The sequence below is a fragment of the Nannospalax galili genome, unplaced genomic scaffold (assembly GCF_000622305.1).
Source record: "Nannospalax galili isolate Female #2095 unplaced genomic scaffold, S.galili_v1.0 scaffold368, whole genome shotgun sequence".
In the NCBI taxonomy this organism is placed as follows: Eukaryota; Metazoa; Chordata; class Mammalia; order Rodentia; family Spalacidae; genus Nannospalax; species Nannospalax galili.
Genome location: NW_008359963.1, coordinates 1,082,930 through 1,100,263, shown reverse-complemented (window position 1 = coordinate 1,100,263; position 17,334 = coordinate 1,082,930). Strand labels below are relative to the sequence as shown.

The following is a 17,334-nucleotide window of genomic DNA, read 5'->3' as shown; positions in this document are numbered from 1 at the left end:
CACCCCAGGGGCCAGGGCAGGCAAGGATGGGGAGGGGGGTCTAGAGAAAGGAGCCTCTTTAGAGAAAGAAGTCCAAAGTGTTAGGGAAAGCATGCTTAGACAGAGAAAGAAAGGGGCTGGAGAGATGGCTCAGCGGTTAAGAGCACTGGCTGCTCTTGCAGAGGATTCAGGTTTGGTTCCCAGTATCCATATGGTGGCTAACAACCATCTGTAACTCCAGTTCCAGGGGATCTGACGGCTTCTTCTGACCTCTCCTGGCATTGCATGACACAGGTGCACCTACCTACATGCAGGCAATACACTCATACACATAAAATAAAAATAATACATAAAATATTTAAAAAAGTAAAATATTTTTTAAAAAAAGAAAAAGAAGGAAAGGAAACATACTTTTCTGAATAATTCAGAGAAGCAAGACCTACAATGTCAAATGACTGTGTTGCCTAAGAGAGAATTCCAGAAAGAAAAAGTACACTAGCTCATTAAAGGAATAATTATTCTGCCTATCTTTTTAGCATGGCTCAAAGGCGACCCTGCCTGAGGGGTGGTTCCTGGGCCAGGTGACTGAGATGGCCCAATTGGAATGTTAGGGTCTCCACCCAGGCCAGCCATTCTGCTCTCCAGACCACAAGGAGCTTTTCCTTAACAGACATTCATTGCTAGTGGTAAGTAAAGGAAGTTGGATTGGCACCTACTTGTTTGCCACACAGGGCCCTTAGGTGACCTCCAGCTTCAGTCTGCTGGCCAGTGTGGGGAAAAGCTGACTTGACTTCACCTGTCCTTATCTTTCTATCTCCTTCTCTCTCTCTCTCTCTCCCTCTCTCTCTTTCTTGTCTTTTTGAAACAGGGTCTTTCTACTCTATAGTCCCAGCTGGCTTGGAACTCACTATGTAGACCAGGCTGTCCTTGAATTCACATAGATCCACCTGCCTCTGCCTCCCAAGTACTGGGACTACAGGCATGTCCCCCACACCCGGCTTCATTCCACTCTTTCTAAACAGCACTGCCAGGGCACAGAATTCCCCACCTTGCATACCTGTACTCCTGGGGGTCCTGGGTAAGACCAGCTTCCCTAGGGCACCCTGTGCTTAACTACTGTATCACTCTACCTCAGGGGAGGCCATACATGGTGCTGGGGCCGTGCCACAGGACATACCTAACTTGGTGAGCATGTCTGTGTGTCTACAGCAGTCACCCCTCATGGTGGTTTCCTCCTTTGTCCTTCATCCCCTTTTCTGTCCCGCTGTGTGGTCACTGTTTGATCTATTCAACAACTCTCTCTGTCTCTGTCTCTGTCTCTGTCTCTGTCTCTCCACTATAAAGCCCAGCCAGGTCTGGAACTTGCTGTATAGATCAGGCTGGTCTCAGACTTGCCAATGTCTTCCTGTCTTAGGCTTCTGAGAGCTGGGGTTACAGTCCTGGACCACCATACCTGGCTCTTAACAGATCTTTATTAGTTGACTATGACAAGGACAGAGAGGCCCGAAGTGAGGAACTACTGCCTACATTCTGCTTGGAGTGAGTCTAATGTGGGCATCACATGAATGTGGTGACCCAAGACCTCCCTAGACAGATGTCCTTCTGCTCCCCACCAGGCCTCACCTGTGTCGTTGACCCTAGGACTCTGCAGTGTGGAGTGCTAAGCAGGTATTGCTGGATCCCATCACACTAAGGATGGGGTCTCCTGGTCCTGCCCCACTGAGGGTGATCCCAGGGTTCATCAAGCTGTTTTTCCCTCTTCTTCTTCCTTCCTGTTTAGTAACTTACAACAAAAAAAAGAAATTAGATATTGTTCTGTTCTCTCTGAGCTCCTTCAGGTGCACAATTAACGGAAGGGCCCAGCCCTCAGACTTTCGGTTTCACCTGCTCCCAGCCTGCGTTCTAGAAGGCCTGAGTTGTGCCTCTGCGGCCATCTAGACTTCTGTCCTCTCAGGAGTGTTCCCCGGCTTCTGGCTTCTTGGAAGGTTCTCTACTCTTTGTTGCCTGTCTTCACCTCCTCAGTTTGTGGACTGTAAATTGTTCCTTCTTCAAAGAATCTAAGCAGAACAGGGAGGGTCCCTGGGGTGCCATTAATGACTAAGCCATTCTATTCTGATGGAGTTTCTAAATTGGGCTTTGGACCTTTAAAAATGACTCAAATCTTTGTGACAGACAGTGCAACTCATCATTAAACACTCCTGAGCCTGTGGTCAGACAAGGCATATTCATTTCATCTTGGATGTGGGTGGCAGCGTGACCCACAGGAACAGTAGGCTTTACGGCTGGACCACACCCATCTTTCATCCCCTCTGGATCTGAGGCAAGTGTTCACAGTTCTCCAGATCACAGCTTTGGATTCCCCTCAGAGGACATTGACTATAGTAAGGTCTAAAAGGTCAAGCTCAAATTCTCTGAGCACTTACAGAAAATGTATTTAAAAGCAGTGACTAGGGGAGGTGTGGTAGGCTTGTGGTGACATGAAGAACTTGCTCAAGTGACTTGAAAGACTTCCCATCAACTGTACCCTTGCATTTCACAATCATACATGGCCCAAGCACTACAAATACATTTAGGAGAATATTTTTAGGTTCTAAGATATTTCCAAACACCAGGAAAGACATTTTTCTAACTTAAGGATGTCAGCTCAACAAGGGGGAACTGTAATATCGAACTGCAGAAGTATTAATCCATGGATCTGGGACACAGCCTCCTGCCCTGGGAAAACGTGTTAGCAGCACGATCCAGCTGGCTCTAGCGTTGCAGTCATCTGAGTGCATGTGAATCCTTCTGGAAAGACGCATCTCAAAATTCCTCAAAAGCAGTTTGTTCCTGGGGGCTGGGAGGAATGGCTCAGTCAGCAGGGGGCTGTACAGGCATGAGGACTGGAGTTCTGATCTCCAGCACGGACATAAACAAGCCAGGTACTACAGTGTAAACCTGTAAGCCCAGCACTGGGGAGATGAAGACAGGAAGATCCCTGGGGCTTGCTGGCTAGGCATTCTAGTGGAAGCCATGAGTTCAGTGAGAGACCCTGTCTCAGAAAAATAAGGTGAAAAACAATTAAGGATGAAATCTAATGTGTGCATGAGTATGTACTCATGCAAGTGTGAGCAAGCTTGTGCAATGTGCTTTCTTTTTCCCTCATTAACTGCCACCCCATTTATTTTTAAAAATATCTATTTTTATTTTATGTATGGGAGTGTCTTGCATGTATGTAAGTGCACCTATGTTTTGCAGTGCCCACAGAGGTCAGAAGAGGATGTTGGATCTCCTGGAACTGGAGTTAGAACAAGTTGTTAGCTGTTATGTGAGTGCTGGGAACTGAACCTGGGTCCTCTGAAAAAGCAGCCAATGTTCTTAACCACTGAGCCATCTCTCTAGCCTATTTAAAAAAGCACAAAATACCAGCCTGGCTTGGAATTTCTTTTTTCTTCAATTGATTTATAAACCGGGCATGGTGGTACACATCTTTAATCCAGCACCTGGAAGGCAGAGGCAGGCACATCTCTGTGAGTTCAAGGCCAGCCTGGTCTATATAGTGAATTCCAGGCCAGCTGGGGCTACAGGGAGACCCTGTCTCAAAAAGACCCCCCCAAAATTATTTATTTTTTATTTTATGTGTATGAATGTTTTGCCTGCATGTATGTAAGTGCACTCATGTTTGCAAACCTGCAGAGGCCTGAAGAGGGCATCAGTTCCCCTGGAACTGGAGTTGCGGATGATTATTAGCCACCATGTGGGTGCTGGGAACTGAACCCAGGTCCTCCGTAAGAGTAGTTAGTGCTACTACTACTCTATTCCATTCCTCCAGCCCCCTGGAATTTCTCAATTTTTTTAGTTGTTAGCCCGAGCCTTTAACAGCTGAGCTATCCCTCCAGCCCAGGAATTTCTTTAAAAATGATTGTTTCATAGAAAAGTTACAAAATGAATTGATTCATAAATTATCGAACCATTTTTTGATCATGTATTGCTAAATAAAACTTCACAGCAGGCTTAAAATTTCCCATTGACAAATAAGGAAACAGAATTTTTTTTTTTTTTTTTTTTTGTCTTTTTGAGACAGGGTCTCCCTGTAGCCCCAGCTGTCCTGGAACTCACTATGTAGACCAGGCTGGCCTCGAACTCCCAAAGATCCGCCTGCCTCTGCCTCCCAAGTGCTAGGATTAAAGATGTGCACCACCACGCCCGGCAGAAATAAATTTTAAGTGTCTTGCCAAGATGCCCAAAAGCAGGTGGAGAAGCCAAGGCTCAAGTGCAGGTGTTCCTGACTCCCTAGTCTGTTATGCAGCTCTGAAGTTGTGTCTCTCCAGCTTTCCAGCCATGGGTTCTAGGAATTGAGATGCCGCTGCTGTTATGTCTCTGTGCTATAGTTTGATTATGAAGTGTCCCCCTAAAAGACTCACCTGTTCAAGGTCTCCCCAGCTTGGTGGCACAATGAGAAGTGACCGGATCTTGAGGGTGCTGACTCACACATCTACATATGAAGTGAATTCTTCATTAATGAGCTCTTACCTTAACAGGCTATTAGAAAGTGGAGCCTGGTCAGGCACATTGACACATGCCTTTAATCCCAGACAGAGGCAGGCAAATTACTGTAAGATTTAGGACAGCCTGGTCTACATAGTGAGTTCCAGGGCAGCTGGGGCTACAGGGAGACCCTATCTCTCTCTCTCTCAAAAAAAACCCCCAAAAACAAAAAAAACCCTGAAAACAAAAAAAGAAGATGGAGCCTTTTAAGAGGAAGTAGGCCACTGTGGTATGTTTTTGAAGAGTGTATCTTTTATTTATTTTTATTTACTTTTTCATTTGAAATTTTTTTTGGCAGGGTCTCCCTAGCCCCAGCCCCCCTGGAACTCACTGTGTAGACCAGGCTGGCCTCCATCTCACAGAGATCTGCCTGCATGTTCCACCACACCTGTTGTGAATTTTTGCAAATTTCATACAATATATTTTTATTATATTCCAACTCCCTCCCTATTCCACACTTTCCCTCAATACCCCTTGCCCAATTTCATGTATGCATTTTTTTTAAGGCCTATTGAGTCAAATTTGTGTCCCCACATGTCCTTTACTGTGGGTCTATCCACTGGAATCTGGTTAACCTACCCAGTGTCACACCTTTAAATAAAAATGACTCTCCCTCTCCCAGCAGCTATCAGTTGCCAATAGTTCTTCCCCACCCCACATCCCCATTTCTATGCTGGGGTTCTGTTTGGCTTGAGTTGATGTGGGTCTTTGTGTACACTGTCACCATTGCTGAGTGTCAATGTGAGTAACTGGCTGGGTGTGGTAGCACACGCCTTTAATCCCAGCACTAAGCAGAGACAGGCAGATCTCTGAGATTGAAGCCAGCCGGGTCTACATAGTGAGTACCAGGCCAGTTGGGGCCACAGGAAGACCCTGTTTCAGAAAAAAGCAAAAACCAATCTCAGGTCCTCTGGAAGAACAGAAACTGCTCTTAACCACTGAGCCCTCTCTCCAGCCCTGAATTTATTATTTTTAAATTATATTTATCATTCCCCGTCCACATTGCTCTGTGTGGTGTGTGTGTGTGTGTGTGTGTGTGTTGCCACAGAGAGTGTGGAAACCTGAGAACAACTTGCTGGAGTTAGTTCTCTCCTTCCAATATGGGTTCCGGGGATGACACTAAGATCTTCAGTCTTAGAGGCAAGCAAGCACCTTTACCTGCTGAGCCATCTCAGGTATTATCCCCAGACTCTCTCTTTTAAACTAAAACAAATCCCTTGCCTTGTTATTTAAATGTAAAATGTCCCTTTAGGCTTGGGGTTAAAACACTTAGTCCCAGCTGGCTGCACTTCCTTACTCTTTATTAGAGGCTTTAGAACCTTTAGGAGGTGGGACCTAGCTGGAGGAAGTGAGTCCCTGGGCATGGGGGGGGGGGGGTGTTGCAAATTATTCCAAGCTCCCTCCAGACTCTGTTTCCTTGTTGAATGAGTTGTGAGTGAGCTTCCTCACACTGCCATGAATTCTGCCATGCCTTTCTCTCCATGAAACTGACCCGAAACAAATCCCTCTCCTGAGTTGTTTCCATGCCTCTAAATTGGTTTCTATCAAGTATTCTGTCAGTGATTGAATCTGGCTGACACATTTGTAAAACATAATTGAAAGCGGGGCCTGGTCTACATAGGGAGACCCTGTCTCAAAAAGACATATACTGGATAGTATCAACTTGACACACCTGGGTAGAGGGAGTGTTGATTGGGAATTACCTCCATTGGACTGGCCTGTGGCCATGTCTGTGAGGGCACCTTCTTGATTATCGAGTGATGTTGGAGGGGCCAGCCACTGTGGGTGGTGCTACCCCTGGGCAGGTGGGCCTATACTGTATAAGAAAATAGTCTGAGCATGGGCCAGAGGAGTAAGCCAGTAAGCAGTGTTCCTCCATGGCCTGTGCTCCAGCTCCTGCCTCTAGGTTCCTGCCCTAAGTTCCTACCTTGGGCTCCCTGATGAATTGTGACTCAGGAGATGTAAGCTGAATAAACTCTTTCCTCCCTCAGTTGGTATTGGTCAGAGTATTTTGTCACAGCAATGGAGAAACAAACTAGAACAGAAATTGGTACCAGGGAGTTGGGCACTGCTGTGACAGACCTGATGTTGGAGGATTGTGGAAGCATTTGGAACTTTGGGCTGGAAAAGCCATTGAGTGCTTACAGTTTGTTGCTGTGGCACTTGGAACAGTTATGCTGAAAGAGTTGTAGACAATGGAGGCCTGGCTTGTGAAGCTTCAAAGGGAAGCAGAGACCATCAGGGCTGTTTGTGTGATATTTTGAATTAAGAATCTGGGTTCTGGTTGGCTGGGGCTGAAGAATCAGCTGTGATTAAGAAGAGACCAGAACCTGAAGTAAAATCTTTGCTTAACTGGGACAATTGATGCTGGTTAGCTGGGGCTGAAAAATCAGCTGTAAGTAACAAGAGACCAGCATCACTGTGGTGAAATCTTATGGGAAGTATTTTCTCAAGGTTAGCACAAAAGTTGTGGTCCAGAGGGGGCCTGAGCCTCCATCTCAAGCTGACTTGGTAATATGTAAGAGTCTCCTGCATAGTTCTGGTGTTGAAAGCATGAAGGGATCACAGAGAGCGGCTGAGGCTTGGCACCCTGAGAGGCCAGGAAAAGCCATTGGTGAAAGTGCAGCTTCAGTTGCAGTGAAGACCCCAGGATTGAAGGCGTCATGGAATCTGAGGCGTTGCACCCCGAGAGGCCAGAAGAGGCCATTGGTAAGGGTGCAGGCTCAGTGGAGACCCCAGCTTTTTGGAGATGTCAGGACCATGGGACGACCACCAAGGACAGCTGCAGGTGTTGAGTGGAGCTGGCCTGGGTCTGTGAGATGAGTTGTATGTGCTGTGGACGGCAGAGTCAGAAGTAGAGCTGCCAGAACCCTTTGGCACTCAGATCGTGAGTGAATCCCAGATGTCCAGCCTTGAGCTCCTTTGCTCCACTTAGGTTTTGCTTAGGTGTGCCCGATTCTTCCCTTTGAAATAAGACAGTACTTGTTTTGGATTTTACAGGAGCCCACAGTTAAGAGACTTTTAAAAGAGACTGAACTTTTTGTTGTTTTTTTGAGACCCTGTAGCCCCAGCTGGCCTGGAACTATGTAGACCAGGGTGGCACTGAACTCTTGAGACCCACCTGCCTCTGCCTCTCGAGTGCTGGGATTAAAGGCATGCGCCACTATGCCTGGCTAACTCTGAACTTTTAATTGTTTGGATATTTTAAGGACTGTGGGGCTTTTAAGGTTGTACTGTCTTATGTTGTGATATTAATGTTATCATCATATCTTGGGGACAAGAAATGGAAATGTTGTAGTTTAATACTGAAATGTTTGTGTGTCAAGTTGACAGGGGGTCAATTGTGCTGGGTAGCTTAAGTGTTAACTTGACACACCTGGGTTGAGGGAGCCTCAATTGGGAAATTTCCTCCATTGGACTGGCCTGTGGCCATGTCTGTGGGGCACCTTCTTGATTATTGAGTGATGTAGGAGAGCCCAGCCCACTGTGGGCGGTGTTACCCCTGGGCAGGTGGTCCAGACGTAGCACTGTCCTCTGAAGGCCTATGAACACACCTGCCCTTGCAAACTGTCTGGTGACCCTGGTTTCAGCTCTTCTTCAGACTCCAAATGAGTTAACCGTGCTTCACTGGCCTCTAGCTAACGTCACCATCAGAAAAAGGTGTTTTTCTAGTTGGATGACGTGGTGCCTATCTGTGATCCCAGCACTCAGGAAGCTGAGGCAGGAGGAGGATCATAAATTCAGGGTCAGTCTGGGAATCTTAGCTGGATTCTTAGTTTTTTTTTAAACAAAAGGCTACAGATACAGCCCAGTGGTAAAGTGCTTGTCTATCAAATCCAAGGCCCAAAATTCAATCCCTACTACCACTAAAAAATAAAAACCAAAAATGACTGAAGGAATGAATGTATACAAATATGCATTTTTTATTGAAATACATATGCCAACTATTTAGTGCTGTTAATCCAACTATATAACTTTCAAATCAATGTTGCAACTGAATAACATTTATTTTCAGTTGCTTATGTGTGTTTTATGTATGTTTTGTTAGCTTTTCATTACTGTAACAAATACCTGAAATCAATAAAGAGGAATGATTTAGTCTGGTATGGTGGCCCATACCTTAACTCTTAGTTCCAGCACTTGGGAGGCAGAGGCATGCGGATCTGTTCGAGGCCTAGGTAGTGAGTTCCAGGCCAGCCAGGGCTACCTAAAAAAAAAAAAAAAAAAAAAGTTTGTTTTTTGGCTTTAGTCTATGTCAGTTGGTGTCCTTGCTCTTGGGCCTGCAGCGAGGCAGTAAACCATGGTGGGGAGTGCATGGTAGGGCAAAAGCTACTTATCTCATTTCCCTTCAAGGTCATACCTCTATGACTTAAAACCTCCTAGGCTACACCTCTGAAAGGCTCTGCCATCTCCCAATAATACTGTATGCTGGGAACCAAACTTCTAACACATGGGTCTTTGGGGGACACTTTCCAAACCACCTATGTGTGTTACAAATAACACAATTCAGAGTCGGCAGGATGGTTCATTAAGCAAAGTACTCACCAAGCAAGCCTGACAACTTGAGTTCAATCCCCATATTAAACCCACAAAAAGGTGGAAGGAGAGAACTGATTCCACAAAGTGATCTTCTGACCTTCATATTTGTGCCGTGGCACCCTCTTCTCAGCATACACAGAAATATACAATAATACAATTAAAAAAATTTTAAATTGCTTAATATAGTAGTGTTTTTTTATTTTTGTTTTCCCGAAAGGCTCTCACTCTTTAGTCCAGGCTATTCTGGATTCTACCTCAGCTTCTAAAAATAGGCTTTACTTTGTCTTGCTCAAGCAAGATGAAGAAAAATGAAGAACAGAAATCTGCCTTTAAATATTCATCTCAGATATTTTATCATTCTCAAATATGTTTTAAAAAGTTTAATTGTATCGGGTACTGAACTAAGAATAGTACAAAGATTACCATGATCTTGTACTTGCTACCATGCGTATTCTGTGACAGTCCCCGGAAAGGAAGACACACAGGCTATTCTCCAGGATCCAGAATAGGAAGAGTTTAAAGAGACCAGCCTATGGTTAGAGTCAGGGAGGAAGGAATCTAGGGGTGAGAGACAGAGTGAGTTCACTTGTACTGTGTGCTTAGGGAGAGCAGGGATGAGTCCTCTCTCAAATGCAGACAAATGTCCACAAGGTGCACTTTGATCTGGGAGGCCTGCCTGACATGCAGTGGGGTCATGTGCTAGGCAATGGAAGTGACTGACTGCGAGGCACATGAGCCTGGGGTAGAGAGAGCTTATGCTCTGGGATCCTTAGTTTCCTTGGATCCTGTGTTAAAGTTTCTATTGCAGTTTTTATGCTGAGTGTGATCTTGTTTAACTTCTCTTCATCTGTTTCCTCAGGCTAAAAGTGGGGATGATACCTGTTTCATTGAGTGTAGGGAATGCAAATGACACACAGCAGGGCCTCACTAGACGCCAGTCTCCCCATTTCTCTAGTCTCCCCATCTTTCTTTCCCATTCTCCACCCTGATACCAGTTGTGATAGCTCACATTTCCCCTAGAGGGTAAGGCGGTGTGTTAGAGATAAGGTTGGAGAAATCCTGGGAGACACACCTAAGTGCTTAACAGTAACAGGGGCTAAGCCTTATCTTCATCCAGAAAGGAGTACAAAATATGGTAGTTATCACGTAGTTATTTAGTGGTGCTGGGGAAGGACCCAGGGCTTTCTAAGCACTGGACCACTGAGCTCCACCCTCACCTCCAGCACTGCAACATGTAATGATTATTACATACACAAGTATGTTTCATTCCCTACCTGCCTGCCTCCACCACAGACTCTAGATGGGTAGATGGAAGCTGCCCTCAGGGACTCATTGTGCGATGACCCTGCTAAAACAAATCGGGTACTTGGGTTCAGGGTCTGAACGCCACATGAAATACATAGTAGGGGGTTGGAGAGACGGTACTGCCTTTAAAGGCTAAGGCTAACAACTAAAAAATGAAATACATAGTAGATTTAAAGAGGAAACTTAACTACATGGTCTGGGTTAAGAGAAATGATGGTGTGGGTTCAGGGTCTGAACGCCACATGAAATACATAGTAGGGGGTTGGAGAGATGGTACTGCCATTAAAGGCTAAGGCTAACAACTAAAAAATGAAATACATAGTAGATTTAAAAAGAAACTTAATTACATGGTCTGGGTTAAGAGAAATGATGGTACAGAGGGCAAGACCAAGTGGGGTGGACAGACCACTTAGCACAGCAGAGGGCAGTGTCCCACTGAGGACCAGGCAGGGCCAGCTGCAGGAGCCAAAGAGACATCTGTGGTAGTCTCATCCACCCCGTGGCTGGGAACAGTTCAGGCCAGGAAAGTTCCACTGTTTCTTGCCTTAATGCAGCCAGCTGGAAACTCAGTTCTGAGGCAGAGCTTTTCAGCTTCATAATTAGCGAGTACATTCATGTACTTACTTAATGGGGCACAGAGGCGTAAACTGCGCTTACTATGATGGAGGCCCAAGGCTGCCCATGACACAAGAAGGCAGTGTTGTGTGAGGGAGGTACCCTGTGCAGTTTTGCTGGGATTCAGCACTTTGGGAAGGAGGGGCGCATTCCACTCAGGGTGAAGGAAGGTCTGTGGAGACACTCTGCAGACCTGATAGGGCAAAGTGGGGTGAACGGAGCAGGAGTGACTGCTCAAGATCCGGGAGGCAAGTTTCTGAATGCCTCTCCTGTGTCCTGCCTCAGTTTGGATATTTTTCCTGGAGAGAAATATTTCAGTATTCCTAACACATCCAACCATATTCTAGGCTAATTTAAACAAGTTTATTAACCAGAGTATGTTTAAAATAAATTTGCACAGTAAATGCTTCTCGAGCAGTGCAAGGGTCTTTAAGATGGCTAGAGTGTGAACTAGCTCAGCGGTAAAGCGCTTGCCTAGCATGTGTCTGACACTGGGTTCTACCTGTAGCACTTAAAAAGAAAAGATTAATTTGGTGGTTCATATGGCTTAGCTAAAAACAATGAAATTACCTGAGGACACAGCTACTTATGGGAGGAATCAGAGGATTTAAATGCTTAGATTAAAAGCAATAAATCCATTAATTTGTTATAGGTGCTATTGAAAACCGTTTTATCTATGTGCAATTAGTGATCACAAATGGAGTCTTGATGAGTTTGAAATAAGACTTAAGTTATACTAAATTATTATTGCCAGTCACATTTCCCTCAATACCAATAACTACATTTACTTCTCACAATACCTTGTAGATCCAGATTCATGCAAATAGTTTCCCTCACTGATGAATAAAATTAAAAAACTTAAATATTAAGAAGCTGGGATGAATTTGAAAAACACTAGCACATGTGAATATGCACACATAAAAAATCCTTAGTTGAAGCCGGGTGTGGTGGCGCACGCCTTTAGTCCCAGCACTCCAGAGGCAGAGGCAGGCGGATCTCTGTGAGTTCAAGGCCAGCCAGGTCTACATAGTGAGTTCAGGTCAGCTGGGACTACAGGGAGACCCTGTCTCAAAAAAAAAAAGATTTAAAAAAAATCTTTAGTTGATAATTTGTAAGGTATGTTGAATTCAGTCATTTACAATCTCATTTTGAGTGTGTGAACATATATGAGGGTTTGTGTGTATATATGCGTGTGGAGGTCAGAGTTGATGGTGGGTTCTTCTTTCACCTTGTTCTTGAAGTAGGGTGTCTCACTGAACGCAAATCTCAGACTGGCTACACAGGCTGGCCAATGACTTCAGAGGATCCCCTTATCTCCAGATCCCCCCTCCTCATTACAGCTGCTTGAGATTACCAGCTTTTTTTAAAAAAGATCTGAGAGCTGGGGATCCCAGTTCAGCTCACATTTGCAAGGCAGGCCCTTTACCCACTGAAGCATCACCCCCCAGCCTTATTTACAATCTTTTATTTTGATGACTTTGTAAACCAATATTAACAGCAGAATTTTTTCCCTAATCTATTTTGCAAGTGGGAATGATAATAATGCAGGAAACATGGACCTGAGATGAAGTATAACAAAATCTTGGTTCTGGGTAAGAAAACAAGCATTTCTGGCTATTGGGAGTCTGTCTCTCCCCCTCTTCCCCCCTTCATGTTTTCATTTTTGTCATTCCTGCAAAACACTCTTGAGTAGGGCTCACCGTTAAGAGTTGAGGCCACTTGGTTTAAGGGGTTTGCTACAATTCACCTTTGGTTTTTCTGACTTTGGCGTGCAATGTACATTTCCGTGATTCAGATCTTACCCCCCCCCCCCAGGGCAAACTCAAAGGCGATGTGCACATTTGTTCTAGGGAAAGGCTGCGATGCACTTGTTTTGCAGTTTTAACTGACACCTTGAGAGCCTCCTGCATCTGAATCTAGGCTCCGCATGAAAAGGCGTGATCAATATAGTATACTATCACAACTGACCGTGATTCCGAAATAGAAACTCACTCAAATGCATTAAGGTATAATATTAAGGGATGTGAAGAAATGCTTAAAACACATACTGTGAACGTAGGGAACTTTTAACCGACTACTTTAACTCTCGAACTGAAAGTAAACTAACCAATAATGACAACTTGCGGAGGGGAAGTTTAGGATCAATGACACTGGGTCATGCTGGGGTCAAGTGAGGGCGGGCAGGAGGCTGCAGGCCCCGCGCCGCTCCGGGCTTCGGCAGAGGTCGGTTTCTAGGGGACAAGCCCGGGTCCGAGCCTGAGCCGAGCCGGGTCTCAGCCAAGCTGGGCCGGGCACTTCAGCGCGGGGCTCCCAAGTTCCCTCTCAGCCGGTCTTCTCGGTCCGGCTCCAGGACGAGCGGGCTCTCGGGTTCCCCCTCCAGACTGCCTTCTCCGGCAGGCTCCAGGACGCCACCCCTGAACTCTGTGGGGAGGACAAGGCGCGGCCTGAGAAGGCGCCTGCGAGACCGAGATAAGGCGGGCGGGAGATTGAAGACGCTAGGGAGCAGGCTGGCCTACGCGCCACAGGGCCCGACCAATCACCAACGCCAATGATGATTCAAACGGCCGATCAGCCAATGGGAGTCCAGGCTAGCCTCTCTGGGGCGGGACTTTGGGGCGCGCGCCCCGCCGGGCGCGCGCGGAACTGCGGCGGGCTGCATCTCAGCTACTGTCCCAGAGCGGCTCTGACTCCGGCCAGAGCACGGCCAGGTAAGTGCCCGCAGACTCAGGCCTCCGGCCTCCGCGGGGTTGCAGGCGGCTTACCCCGGGAGCTGGTGGGTCCCGCCAGCCTGAGGCGACTCCGGGGCCGCGGCTCGCGGGGCTGGGGTCGCGCGGTCCGGTTCACGCCGGAAGCGGAGCGCGGGTTTCAAATTGCTGACGTCCCTCACCGGGAAGGCCCGCGGCGGCCTGGGTTACGGTGCCGCCTTTGTGCCGGTCTCGGAGCGCAGGCTGGCGGCGGCGGGTGCGGACTGAGGGGCGCGTGGATTTGGGGCTCGAGACAGGTTTGTGCGCTGCTGCCGAAGCGGGGTCCCGCCTTTTAAGGCTGCGGAATGCTTCTGCGCAGCTGCCGTGCGAGGGGCGCGAGGCGAGCCTGGTGTGCAGGGCCTGCTGCAGGGCCGAGTGCTAGCGAGGCGGCCGGGTTGCGCAGGGAAGGACGACCTGCGGCTCCTGTGGGAGTCTGTTGCTCACCTGCTGTGAGAGGCAGCGGGGCGTGGGTGCACTCCCGAGTCCTTGCACGAGGGCGTGTAGATAGATCTGTGGCTACGACCGGGCGAGCGAGCCCAAGTGTGTTTCGTTTCTGAGCTTTGCCTGGCGAGGCGGGGCGCGATGGGGCGGCACGGGGATGCTGCGCTACCTTTGGGTGGTAGGGGAAAAGGCCGTTCTGCCTTTAGTGTTTGGTTTCTGCTGCCTGGTTCTGCAGGGACACGGACTGAGGCTGAGGGTGTCTGTTTGCATTTTGGCTAGCTGGCCTGTTCCAGTTCAGGTGTTCAAGGGAAGCTGTCAGACTTCCTTTTGAGCTTTTTTCCTCAGCTACAGTTTAGATGGGTTTGGAAAGGTGGAGAGATGACTAAAGACCCTTGTAGCACCGAAGAACAAAGTAGCAGGCAGAATTCTGTCACGATGGTATATGGTAACACATTGGACACTGAGGTTAGCAAGCATCTGATCTACAGAAACGCTTGAGGATCCCTTTATTTCCGCTGCCGAGGAGGATTGAGGGCACTGTGCTCCGTAAACAGCATTTTTCCCCCCCTCCCCCAAACTCACTTGGCTGGTACATCCCTTTTAGGAAAGTTGTTTGCATGTATCTTGACTCTGTTACAAGGGTGCATAATGACATGCACAGATGTCCTGGTCCTCCTTGTCCTATCTGGCTAATTCAGTCTTTTGGGAGATTATTTTACTATGTGACTGTGCTGTATTCTCTGACAGTTGCTTATGGATCTTGTGCAAAGTGAGATGCAGATCAGGATGCTGGCCTCATCTCATGAGACCGTTTGACTATAAGACGATGGTCTCCTAAGGAGAGTGCTGGCTTGTTCCCCACTCAACCATCAAGTCTCAGTTCTTAAACCCCCTCCACCCCCTTACTCGGTATCAATTTACAGGGCCTTGCACATGCCACACATTAAAATAAAAAAATTAACTCGAAGGGTACCTACTGGATTTCTTGATTTGTGTGTCTTTTGACATTAACTTGTGTTCATTGTTGCACAGGTATGGTTAATGTGTCTTAACAGGTGGAACAGAGAAATAGCAAAGATCTATGGCCATACCACCCTGAATGCTCCAGAAGCTAAGTGGGGTCAGGCCTGGTTAGTACTTGGGTGGGAGAAATGACCACGGATGAATTCTTCAGAAGGTACAGATAGAATCTGTTCAAGATCCTTTTAAAGATGCAGGTAGCCCTAAGTGCTCATTTTGAAAGTTTATGAAGTGTTTGAAACTGGCATCTTCATATAGAAAGGCATCATTGCCTTTTTTAAACCTTGGTTGGCCAGTGTAGGAGAACCTAATGTTAAGTGATTGGTTTCAGGTGGTCCAGGACTGAGGCAGGGGCACCAGAGAAGGAAGCCCAGCACATTTCCTTCCTCTTTCTTTGTACGTGGAGGTTTGGAGCTAAATGTTGAAATAGGCAAAGCTCGCTGTTGTCACCTTCCTTTTTTGTGCCCCTCCTCCTCGTGCAGAAGTGTCTGCCCCTTAGGTACAACAGACCCTTAGGTACTCTTCTCCCAGGTCTGACTTCATTCCTAAACTTCCCATCTCCAAGCCCAAACACGTTCATTACTCTAGAGATGCTATCTCATGTGTTTTAGAGACCCAGGCAGGCTCTTAATGTCCCTCTAATCACCAGTTAAGTACTTGTGTTTTCTTTCATCTGCCATCTATCCAAACAGATATAGCCAGTGAAGTGTTTCTCAGGTGAAGTGTTTCTCAGGTGATGAAGAAATGTATTTAGGAAAGACTTTCTTGGGAGGGGTAGGTAATGCAACTTTCTCCTTCTTTTTCATCTGCAAGAGTCCTCAAGTTTTACTGTTTGTTTGTATAGCCACTCTTGGCAAGAGACTGTCAGGACTGTATCTTTATGTGCTTGGTTTGATATGTGGAGAATTGCTTAGCTGGTGACATGAAGCAGACTTAGAGAATACACCTTCCCGTCTACTTGCACACTTGGTATTAGGGACACTGGTACTGATTTTGTCAGATGGAACTGTGACTCTACTAGTCAGTGGAGTGGAAACTTTGTTTCCTATGGGCTAGAAGCACACAGTCATCAGTTGATATTTCAAAAGGGTGACAAACCTACCTCGTGTAAACGACAGTTCTTGAAGACTATATTTTCTTGAAGTGTATACAAGGTTTCCTGGGCCATGTTTTGAGGCAGTGGAAAAGAATTTTACAGAGTGGGTATCCTCCATAGGCTTGAGAGAAGGGAACTTGGACGAAGGCCAGGGACATGCTGGCCTAGGTGGGTGGTTAGCAGAGTTACTTGGTATGCATTTGGGCTTTGGCTCTGAGAATGTAACTTTATGAAGTAAACCTCAAATATGTTATTCATTATATAGATTTTTTTCTTCCTGTTGGTGGGTTATAGTAATATTAACTGTACATCTTTTTTGATTTTCCCAGTCTGACTCATAGTTGTTTTTTTTAAAAGGTAATTTTTTAGAAATATAGTTAATTGAAATTTTAAAGCCTTTGAGTAGAAAAAGCGCACTCTTTGAAGTTGTGCCCTGATTTTTGATCACTCTAGATAGTGTTTTGAGTTGGTGCCTCTTAGTGCTGTCATAGTTAATCTTTAGTGTCACTTCCATGTGCCTCAGTGTTTAAGGCATCTGTAAAGTGATTCTAAATGAAATAGAATATAGCTCAAAGAACATTTGCATTGCCCTGCTATTTATGCATCTGTATTTGTGCTGAGCAGTTACCTTTAAGCTTGAGTTTTGTCATCTTTAAAGTAAGTTGCAAGTTGGGTGTGGTAGCTCAGGCCTTTAGTCCCAATAGGTGGATCTCTGTGAGATTGTGTTTAAGGCATCTGTAAAGTGATTCTAAATGAAATAGAATATAGCTCAAAGAACATTTGCATTGCCCTGCTATTTATGCATCTGTATTTGTGCTGAGCAGTTACCTTTAAGCTTGAGTTTTGTCATCTTTAAAGTAAGTTGCAAGTTGGGTGTGGTAGCTCAGGCCTTTAGTCCCAATAGGTGGATCTCTGTGAGATTGAGGCCAGCTGGGAGACCCTGTCTCCTTCCAGGCTAGCTGGGGCTGAAGGGAGACCCTGTCTCGATGAAGAAAGATAGATGATACATACATAGATAGATAGATAGATAGATAGATAGATGATAAATAGATGATAGATTGATTGATA

General features: G+C 46.3%; 1 protein-coding gene across 1 annotated transcript in view; it reads left to right on the top strand.

Moving 5' to 3' along the window:
- The first annotated feature begins 13,594 nt into the window (after positions 1-13,594).
- Lbr (lamin B receptor) overlaps positions 13,595-17,334 on the top strand; it is a 32,141-nt gene continuing 28,401 nt past the window's right edge. Inside the window, exon 1 of the mRNA XM_008823720.3 lies at positions 13,595-13,673. The gene's annotated coding sequence lies outside the window, so the exon portion shown is untranslated. The remainder of the gene's footprint in view (positions 13,674-17,334) is intronic.